Source organism: Peromyscus californicus, unplaced genomic scaffold (assembly GCF_007827085.1).
Source record: "Peromyscus californicus insignis strain IS unplaced genomic scaffold, ASM782708v3 Scaffold_10__1_contigs__length_136768540, whole genome shotgun sequence".
Taxonomy (NCBI): domain Eukaryota; kingdom Metazoa; phylum Chordata; class Mammalia; order Rodentia; family Cricetidae; genus Peromyscus; species Peromyscus californicus.
Genome location: NW_026294391.1, coordinates 18282314 through 18293853, shown reverse-complemented (window position 1 = coordinate 18293853; position 11540 = coordinate 18282314). Strand labels below are relative to the sequence as shown.

The window sequence follows — 11540 nt, the reverse complement described above, 5'->3', positions numbered from 1 at the left end:
GGCAAGGCATGAGGCACAGGATGCACAGAGCACCAGGACCAAGGCTCATCTAGTAGTTGCAGTCCTCTTCTTTATGGAAGACACTGTTTTCTTGAAGTCATCCACCACCTCTGGCTCTTACAGTCTTCCCTCCTCCTCTTCCTCATAGATCCCTGATCCTTAGGGGGTGGAGTTTGATGAAGATATTCCATATAGGATTAAGTGTTCCAAAGTCTCTCACTTTCTGCACATTGTTCACCTGTCGGTCTCTGTGTTAATTCTCATGTACTTTAAGAAGCTTCTCTTATGAGGATTAAGTGAAACACTGATCTATGGATATAGAAATATGTTATCAGGAGACATTTTTGTTGCTATTTTCTTTTAGCAAAATAATAGTAGTAGGTTTTTCCCTAGGGCCCATGACCTGTCTAGTCACAGGTTCTTGGCCACTTTAGCAGTGTCAGGTATTGGTTCCCTCTCATGAGGTGGGCCTTAAATCCCATCAAAAAGTGGTTAGTTATTCCCATAAAATTTGTGACACTATTGAACCAGTATATCTTGCAGGCAGGTCACTCTGTTAAGTAGAAGGGTTTATAGAGGGTGATATTGGTGATTACTTTTATCCTCCGGTGCTGTGCAATGTACTTTATAGCACCATGAGTGCTAGTCAGTAGAAGTGAAGCTTCTCTTTGTGGACCAACTCAATTCTTCCACATTCACTGGCGTAAGTAAGTGAGATCTTTAGCAATAGGGCCTTATTTTCAGGTTGTGGGGGGTAGCCAATATCCTTGGCAGTACTCTGAAGTGCTTTGGGGTTTCCTTGGTATCCCTTTGTCCAATGGCTCAACAAGATGGAACTCATTCATATCACTGGAGGTTTTACTTGGTGGTATAAGATGTCTAGTTGTGGTGTTGTCTCCCCACATCAAATGGTGACTCCATAGAAACTCCTTTTACACATGTATATATTTTAGGAAGCTTCTACTGTAGTAGGTTTCGATTTTCAAAATGTCTTTAGTGTTAGTTGTCCCTACCCATATTCCTTCCTCTACCCTGTCCTTCCATTTCCTTCACCATTTTAATCTTTATAGTCTAATTTCTCCTTTATCCATTTATAACACTATATTCTATTTCCGTTCATTGGAAGATCCCCTCTTCTATCCCTGTCTGTTACTACTTAACTAACCTCTGTGTCTTTTCTGATTGAAACACACATATCTAAGGCTTAAAAGCTAACATACACTGTTGTGGAATATTTTCGCACTGTCTGAAGATGTGTCACTGTGATTTATTTAATAAAGAGCTGAATGGCTAACAGTTAGGCAGGAGAGACAGGTGGGATGTCCGGGGACAGAGAGGAAGAGGAGGAAGAAATCTAGGTGCGCCAATTACAACAGGGAGATGCCTGGAGATGTGAAACTAGTCAGATGTACAGAAATAGAGAAGTGGTTTTTTTTTTAAAAAAAAAAAAGCCACATGGAAGAACATAGATTAAAAATATGAGTTACGGCTGGAGAGATGGCTCAAAGGTTAAGAACACTGGTTGTTCTTCCAGAGGTCCTGAGTTCAATTCCCAGCAACCACATGGTGGCTCACAGCCATCTGTAATGAGATCTGGCGCCCTCTTCTGACCCGCAGGCATACATGTAGGCAGAACACTGTATACATAATAAAATAAATCTTTAAAAAAATATGAGTTACTACTGAATTACCAGGCTCTGCTGATTCCCCATGGGAGGTCTTACCTTCTTGTAGGAGGGAATGGGAGGTGGGTTGTGGGGGGTAGGCTGGAGAGGCAGGAGGAGGGAAGAGGGGGATCTGTGATTGGTATGTAAAATGAATTTAAAAATTTCTTAATAAAAAAAGCAGTAGAAAAATAAATAAATAAAAATATGAGTTAATTAAGTTATAAGCAAGTTGGGAAAAAGCCTAAGGTAAGGCCAAGCTTTCATAATTAGTAATAAGTCTCTGTGTCATTATTTTTGGGCTGGCAGTCAGACGAGAAAGCTTACTATAATCCACGTATAAGAGAAAACATAATTTTTGCCTTTCTGGGTCTGGATTACCTCACTCAGGATGACTTTTTCTAGCTCTATCTACTTACCTACAAATTTCATTATTCTTAATAGCTAAATAACAGTCCATTGTGTAAATGTATGACATTTTAAGTTTCCATTCATCAGTTGGTGATATCTAAACCATTTCCACCTTCTGGCTATTATGATTAGGGCATCAGTGAACATGAATGAGCAAGTATCTCTATAGTGAGATGTAGAGTCATTTGGGTATGTGCCCAATAGCTGTATAACTGGATCTTGAGGTAAATCTAGTTCCAGCTTCCTAAGGAACCTACACTGATTTTCACAGTGGCTGTACAAGTTTACACTCTTACCAGTGGGTGAGTGTTCCCCTGAAACCATATCCTTACCAGCATGGGCTGTCTTTTCTTTCATTGATCTTGGCCATTCTGACTTGGGTAAGATGCAACCACAAACTGCTTTTAATTTGTAATAATTTGGTTTAAGATGATGACCATTAAAAGTATTTCTCAGTTATTTGTGTTTCATATTTTAAGAACTCTGTCTGGTTCTGTAGCCCTTTTCTGATTTTTTTTTTCATTTTTTGAGACAGGGTTTCTCTGTGTAGTCCTCACTTTCCTGGAACTAGCTCTGTAGACCAGGCTGGCCTCAAACTCACTGAGATCCACCTGCCTCTGCCTCCCAAGTGCTGGGATTAAAGGTGTGCACCACTGTGGGAGCCCGTTCTCGGGTTCCTCGTGGCTTTACCCAGCAGGTCCACATAGAGGATGATTAGGACCACGGGCCTGAGTGCAGGTGTCTGAGATGGTCTGCACTTGGCTGTGCTGGGGGAGGAGGTCTTTTGCTCCACCCCTTGGCGTCTCTATAAAAACCCTGGGGCAGAGACAGTCGGGGCCCGTTGGAATAGGTTCCAGGCCCTCTCGAGGCTATTCTTTATTTTCTATCTGTTTATCTCCGCGATATTCTCCGCAATAAATCCTTCTATCTAATATTTCCTGCTGCTCGCACTCAAGAAAACTCTGGGGAACTGTGGGGGTGGTTGGGAAAACGCCCCACAGAATGGCGCCATGAACAGGGACTAAAGAAAAAAGAAAAAAAAGGGACTAAAAAAAAGGGGGGACTAAGAAAAGGACTAAAGACAAATGAATAGGGACTAAAGACAAAGTAATAGGGACTAAAGATAAAGGAAAATAATAGTTTTATTACAGAGTTTTTGGCGAAAGTGCTGAGTCAGCCCTGCCAGTGGATAAGGCATGCCGGTGTTATGAAAAATATATATTTTTTATATATATTGAGAGGCAGGGGTTTTATCCTCGAGAGAAAAGGAAAGCGGACTAGAAGGATGTCCGATGCTGCAGCGAAATTCTCTTCTGTCAAAATTTTCTATCTTGTATCCCTTTCTCAATTTCTATCTGTGAAAAATAAGTATAAGGCATAGGATAGTAAAATAGTGTAGGAAAAACTTAGAAGTGTAAGATTGTGTAGGAAAAAATAAGGCAACTAGACAGAAAAACTCTTCAATTTTCTAACTTTGGGGGCTATGAATACAAACTGGGGAAAAAAATCTTTGGGCTTTACAGGTAGTAAAAAAAGCTCTTCTTTGAGCTTATGGGGAAGAAAAAGTTTCCTATGGAAGCTTTTGACCTGGGGACAGCTGAAATGCTAAGTCCAAGCGGCAGGAGAAAGTGATTTCTCCCTGAGGCAAAAATGGGGGTGTAAAAAGCCAAAAAGTTTAAAGTTGGGAAGTTTTGGGAAAAGTTGGTCTTTCTCCTGGGGGGAAAAAATCTTTCTCAAACTAAAAGCTTTTCTTGGAAAATTTGGGGGAGAAATCTCTCTAAAAAAGCCTTAATCTTTCTCAAACTAAAAGCTCTCAAACTTAAAAACTAAAGCCTTTGACTTTCTCTCAGAAGGACAATTAGAATCACCTGAAGATATTAGTATGGGGACCACATGTGATTAGCTCTAAGGGAAAACAACAAACCTCTTAAGACAGGAAAACCTCTCTAAGTTCTGACTTTCAAGCTTTAAAAATCCTCCCTGCAATGCAGGAGGCAGGGACAAGTTCCTAAAAACCTCTCTTCTAAGCTCTGTCTCTTCAAGCCAGTAAAAGACAGTGGGTCAGAGTACCCTGAGGGAAACGCTTGGGAGAGTGTGGGTAAAGAGCTACAGAGTCCAAAAGGGCAGAAAACCTTACCTGAGAAAAGCAAAAAAGCCAAGCTGAAGCATCAAGGGTTCTGAGTGAGCGTTTCAGAATGAAAAGGTGCTCCTAATTGTCCTAATGCAAAGATCCCTTGAAGCAATGCAAACTGTTAGCATTGTATCCTCGCTTCTGACCAAAAACCCAGAGGCGACTGGTCAGCGTCTCTGAGTTGGGGTGCATTTCGGGGATACTAGGGTTCCTGCAGTTGTAAACTTCCTGGAGCATAGAGCTGAGGCAGGAAGGTGCAGGACCCAGGGGAAGATTGCTAATGAACAACCAAACAACTAAAGCTGGTGGGAACGGCACAGTTGTCTGCTTTCCTACAAGTCCCGGGTTGATAGGTCCACAGCTGCAAAAAGAAATCTGAGAAAAAGCTTTCCTATTAGGGAAAGGACCTTTCTGGGAAAACAGTAAAGCTGAACTGTGTCTGAAGCAGTTGTGCTGCTGAGTCAGAACGCTGTCTGGGGAAAGAGCCCAGCCAGGGCAGAACAGAACTATCCAGGAGTAAAGCTTGCTTTTCTGTCAGAAAAAGCATCTCTTTGAGAAAAGCTTTGTTTTTAACTGACTCCCGGTGAGATGAGGGAGTGTAGCCCTGAGGGGTGATTGCCTCTGGCATAAGCTCTGTCCTTGAGCACCCAGACAAGCAAATGCAACCCACTGGGGGACTGGGCCAGGTGAAGGCCTGATGAGGCAAAACACCTGTCCTAATGGGAGTTTAGAAATGGCAAAAACCTCCCTTGTTAGATTCTCAGTCTGTATGCAAACCACACAGACCCGAAAACAAATGGACAAAAAGCCCCTACCTTCAGGAGCAGGGAAAGCCACCACTGTAGTGTCAGAAACTGTTTCTGGGGTAGAGGGGATAAACTGAGACCAAACTGGGAACTGTCTGGGAAAAAGACTCCGAAGAAACAGAAGGGACATAATCCTCCCCAGAAAATATGTGACCTGAAAAGCTGCTAGAATTTGAGGCAGATTCGGGGGGAAAGAAAAAGCCCCTACCTCCAAAAGCAGCAAGCAGAGGAACAGAGCCGCAGACAGATACCTGAAGCTCTGCATCTGGGGGGGAAGGAACAAGCAAAATGAGATCAGTGGGAGAAAATCTCTCTGAAGGAGCTATGGAAAAGCTCTGTTGTAAATGCTTGTTTTTCACTGACTGGCTAAGGCAAACACAAGCCCTGAGGAAAGTTGCTATCAGAAATGCCGGCCTCAATGCACGCTAACGAGGCAGGTGCAGTTCTGATTTGGGGGCCAGTGTCAAATGAAGGAGAGACACCTGTTGAAGCCAGCTGAGGAGAGACCAGAAACCTCCCAATGTCCCAAAGCTGAAAATGTAAAATGCTTGTTCAAATCTTCCATTGCAAAAGCAAAAAACTTTGTTCAAACCTCCCAGGCAAGAATTTGTAAGCAAGTCTGGTAAAACAACCAGTTGACTCTCAGACCCAAAAAGAACTATGGGAAATGACTGATAAAAGGGAAATGATAATAAAGGACTGATATAAGGGACTGATACTATTATGGACTGATATAAGGGAAATGCATTCTGGGAAAGTAGTTTTTCCGCTAAAGATGGCGACATTGCCCTGAAACACTTTTGTCAGCTCGAAAATACGTTCATGGTAAACTTAAAATACAGCTTTTAAAAGAATAAGGAGGAAAATCATCTAAGAGTTTAAGTGTCAGTTCCAATGAAAAATTGAAAGGATACGGAACTAGGTGCTTCTTGGTTTGGGGCTCCGTTGGTAAAATGCCTTATTTACCCTAATAGCTGTGCAAAATTTTTACGGTAGTTGGATGACAAAAAGCTACCTTTAAGAGCAAACAAGCCACTTTAAAATCCTTAAGAAAGCAAGAGAGCAGTTTATACACTGAACGTTGTCTTAGATATGAAGAAACATGTTGAAATTAAAAAAATTCTTTACCTCTTGAACAAACTGCCTGCAATGAGTGATTCCTTTGCAAATCTAAGAGGATACAGGCATTCAAAAAAGAAATGACTGCTTTATAGATGGGAAACAAACTTCAGAAAATCTAGCTGTCTTACAAAAGAGTTGCTTCACCTGAAAGTTCCTTATAAAAAATCAATGCTAAATATCACAGCTGCTAATACCATCAGGAATTAAAGCTAATGAAATGAAAATACTAAATACAGTTCAGAGCTGTGCCACTTCTGGCTTTACTAGCTCCTTTAGAAAAATACTTTATATCACCTAATAGCTGTGCAGTATTTGGCAAAGAGCTTTACAGCAGCTAAATATGGTAATTTCGCCCTCAGCGTGAAGTGAAGTTTTTCGGTAGAACAAACCAAAAGTACTGCTGTAATAGAAACGTTTGTCTGAATTGAAGCACTTAGGGGAACTATTATGAATTTGGGTGAAGGAACAGCCTCTAGTTAAAAACCGTTTACCGCTGACAGTGCATCTCTGCCGGTTCTGGAACGGCTGAGAGAACTGGCAACTTTGGAGTGTGGCTTCATCCCGAGAAGGTTACCGTCCCCTAGCAACAACTATCACAATTCTATAACAACACTCACTAAATCCCAGTGCTTTATAACAAAGCTGACTATAAACTCTAAACTTTAGAAATGATGTACGTACTTCCTGTCTAGTTAAGAGAATCTTTCTAATAGAGATAGTGATAATAATTAAGAGTAAAAAATAGAAAAAGATATGTGGGTTTGTAGAAATTATTCTCTTGTTAGATCTGTGTTAAGAAATCTTTGGATGTTTGCTAAGTTAAATATATGCTAATGGTAGCCCTGTATAAGTTTGTAAAATAGATCTATAGAGTTCCTTTAAGAATATAAGCTTGCAAGAAATATCTAAGGTAGTCTTAAGACATGTAGTAATAAGCTTGTAAAAAGTAAAGATGCTAGTTGTATATGTAAGTTTAAATAAGAAATAAGATGGAATGAATATAAGTATATAAGTAATAAGCTAGAGTTTCCTTAAGGAGTATAAATAAGTAGATGTTATGTGAGTTTGTAAAGTGTAAATGTTGAATGTGAGTCTAAATGCTTTGCAAGGCAAAAAATGTTATATGTGAGTTTAAAAAGTGTAAATGTTAAATATGAATCTATTCCTAATGTATATGGTGAAAGAACCTGAGACACAGAAGGTTAGTGTCCCAGCAGACTGCAAAGTAGGCAGTCTGAATGTTTTCAGAAGTTCCAGAAGCCACTAAGAAGCTAAGAATGGCGGACGCCAGAACCAGCACAAGGCATCCGCAGCTGAGATCCGTGGAAAATCGACGCAACACAGAAAAACCTGAGCTAACATCAAAAACGGTGCGGTTTAGAATACTACTGTACCTAAAAAGGTCTCTGGCTTGAGAATAAGTTCAGAGACGCTTGTTTGAACAAAAATTGTTAACTGCAAAAAGTTTTGGTTGAAAAACGTCTCTTCATATTTTGAAGTGAAAGCCTGATACCAGAATTTATTTCTTGTTTGAACTTTTTGAACTTAAAATGAGATAAAACTACAAAAAGATTTTGGTTATGGATTTCTTCATATTTGGAAGGCTAGTACCAGAATTTATCATTTGAACTTTAAGACTTAAGAAATGAAATGAACAATAGAGATTTCATTGATATGGGACAATTTTGAGTTTATTCATAGTAATGACCTAGGAACTGTTTTCTGGAATTGGGTTAAAAATGGAACTGTTTAAATGAAGAAATTTATTATTTCTACCTAGAATCAAGATGCAGTTTTGTGTATGCATATATGCTTTATTAATTGGTGATTCATGAATTGTTTTGTGTAACTGTTTATGTAAAAATGAAATTACTTACAGAACTGGTTTTGTGTTATAAATGGAACTGTTTAAATGGAAAAGTTTGGGTTTTCTAACTAGGCTTGAGATTTTGCTTAAATTATAAAGAAAAGGGGGAGAGTTAATATTCCTTAGTCTAATTTCAAAAGTTGTTTGAGTGGATTAATGTCATGTTTTGTTAGTAAGAAATGCAAATGGGGTATATTAAGAGACTACTTTTAAAGTGTAAAGAGTTTTATTAAGAAACTGCTTTTGGATGTTTTGCTAAAAATTTTCAAAGTGTTAATGGTTAGATTGAAAATATTGCTTTTCAATATGGGTTTGTAGGAATTGTATAAGTTTGGGTTCCTCTAACTAGGTTTGAGATTTTGTTTAAAAAATTATAAAGAAAAGGAGGAGTTATGAGATTGAATTATGTTTGCAGAAATTATATTTACCCTATTGATATTAATGCGCCCTGGTTTTGTGGAGTTAAGGAATATTTAAGTTTGATGTGAATACATCAAAGTTTTTCCTATGTTCTGTTAGCAAGAAAATTCAAATGATTGAGTTAATGTTGTAAGACGGAGAAAATTAACTATATATAGCACCATATATGCTAATTCAAATGGTTCTGTTAAGAGTTTGCTTTGAGTTGTAAGATTGAAAGAATTGTGACTATGTATAGCAATATTTATGTTAACCTGTTAATGGTAATGATGAAGCTAAGGGATTCTTTAAGTTTGTAGTCGCCTTAAGAGTTTTTGGTTTAGAAAGGGCTTGAGGCAGCTAAGACTGCTGTAGTCACCTTGAACCTAATTCAAAAGAGAAATGCCATCCTTATCATCCTCTACTCCCATACTGGGAGGTGTAACAGCTATGGAGATTGCTGTAAGCCATTAATAGTTATTTTTTTTATATATTAAGAAAGGGGGACCTGTGGGAGCCCGTTCTCGGGTTCCTCGTGGCTTTACCCAGCAGGTCCACATAGAGGATGATTAGGACCACGGGCCTGAGTGCAGGTGTCTGAGATGGTCTGCACTTGGCTGTGCTTGGGGAGGAGGTCTTTTGCTCCACCCCTTGGCGTCTCTATAAAAACCCTGGGGCAGAGACAGTCGGGGCCCGTTGAAATAGGTTCCAGGCCCTCTCGAGGCTATCCTTTATTTCCTATCTGTTTATCTCCGCGATATTCTCCGCAGTAAATCCTTCTATCTAATATTTCCTGCTGCTCGCACTCAAGAAAACTCTGGGGAACTGTGGGGGTGGTTGGGAAAACGCCCCACACACCACCACCACCCAGCCCTTCTCTGACTTTTTAATTGAAAATTTTTTCATACAAATTATTTGATCACCTTATAGTCCAGGCCCAGTTCCTCAGTAACAACTCAGTCCTGCTAGAGAAGAGTGAGTGACCTAGCTCCTTCCAGGACTCTTTATCTTTTGGGCGTGACATAAATCGAGGTGCGAAAACTGAGAAAAGTCTCCAGATACCTACAGGGTTAATTTATTCAAAGAAGAGAATGAAGTCTTATGAAGAGAACGAAGGAACAGCCCAGAACACACCAACGGCAGATGAAGGCCATCCTTCAGAAGATCCACCACAACAGGCAGGAGGAAATCTTCAGGCTTCTGGTGAAAGTAGGGGGAGGGGCGGCAAGAAGCAGCTGGAAGCTTTAGAGAAGAGCCTGCTCAACCAGGCCCAGAACCTAAAGAGGACACTCCCACAAGGCATCTGGACCCTGAAGAGGTGATAAGAGGAGTAGATGAGGGAAGAGATAAAAAGAGTAAGAAACAAGTTTGTGATGATGCATTAGAAGCAAAGACATTCCTGAAGCCGTCCTTACCCTGTGAGCTTCAGGTCTTGAAATCTTTTCTTCTCTGAGATTAAAGACTTGCAGCTGCTTTTTTCTCTTAGCATTTCCTAATATATCTTTGAACTTCATCTTACTTCTAACTACCTGGAGGTATTTTCTTTAGATAGTTTTGTTGTTATCAGCATCTTATTGGATTTTGGATTTTGACCCATTTTCCACATATGTTTTTCAGTGGGAAAGTTTTACACTTATGCACGGAAATGTTAAAAGTCAAATTAAAAAGCAGCATACTTAGTATCAGCTCACATATATAGGAAAATTCCTAATTATGTGTGTACATGTATAATTATACATATCTCAAAAAACTTACAGTGCTTATCTTTATATGGTGTGTTTTAATTTTGTTTTTGCTTATGTGTATTTTTAATGAGTATGTGTCTCACAAAGAACTTCAAATTTTTTAATAAGTGGGAGTTCATTAAAATTAATTTGTAAACCAGCTTGTAGAGGCAATAAAGGCACTGACCTCTTGATGAAGAACTATTAAAAAGGAATGTAAACCTGGAATTTCCTCTGGATTTCTTAGCCAGAGGAATAAAACTGGCAAGCATTATAGATTAAAAATATATATTTGAGCCGGGCGGTGGTGGCGCACGCCTTTAATCCCAGCACTCGGGAGGCAGAGGCAGGCGGATCTCTGTGAGTTCGAGGCCAGCCTGGGCTACCACGTGAGTCCCAGGAAAGGCGCAAAGCTACACAGAGAAACCCTGTCTCGAAAAACCAAAATATATATATATATATATATATATATATATATATATATTTGATCCTGTTTCCCCTCCCCCAGTTTCTCCCAGAAACTTCCTTCCCATCTCCCTACCCACCAAACTTCATAATCTTTTTTCAAGACAAAAGAAAGAAGAAAGAGAGAGAGAGAGAGAAACAAAACCCACAAAAACCCTCAAAGACAAAATGAAAATCAAAACAAACAAGCAAAGTAACAATAAGACAAAAAAGCCAAAACAAAGCAAAATTAAACAAAAAGTTCACAAAAATACCATTGAGTTCATTTTGGTTTTGCCAACTACTCTTGGGTACTCAGCCTATCCTGGAGTATGGTTGATATACACAGTGACATTCCATTGGAAAAATAAAAATTTCCCTTTGCCAGATATCAAATTTCATATAGCTTCTTGGTTAGGGGTAGGACCCCATGTCCACTTCCCCCTCTCAGTGCTGGGATCCCTTCTGACTTGAACCTGTGCAGGTCTTGTGCATGCTGCCACAGTCTCTGTGAGTTCATATGTGCGTCAGTCCTGTTGTATCTGACAGACACTGTTTCCCTGGAGACGTTTGCTACCTCTGGTTCTTAAAATCTTTCCACATCCTCTTCCTCATGATCCTTGAGATGATGGCTTTGATAAAGACACCCCATTTAGTATTGAGTGCTTCAAAGTCTCTTACTCTCTGCACATTGTTCAGTTGCAGGTCTCTGTGTTAATTCCAATATACTGCAAGACATTTTGCTGATGAGGGCTGAATGAGGCACTATCTATAGATATAACAGTACACAATCAAGAGTTATTTTATGTCTATGTACCTTTAACACAGTGGTTCTCAACCTGTGGGTTGCAACCCCTTTGAGGATCAAACGACCCTTTCACATGGTTTGCATATCAGATATTTACATTATGATTCGTAACAGTAGCAAAACTACAGTTATGAAGTAGCAACAAAAATAATTTTATGGTTGGG

The 11540-nt window shown here is 39.6% G+C and overlaps 1 pseudogene; it reads left to right on the top strand.

Annotated features, from left to right (window-relative positions):
* Nucleotides 1-9491: 9491 nt before the first annotated feature.
* LOC128113733 (transcription elongation factor A protein-like 8) lies at nt 9492-9836 on the top strand (annotated as a pseudogene).
* Nucleotides 9837-11540: the final 1704 nt, after the last annotated feature.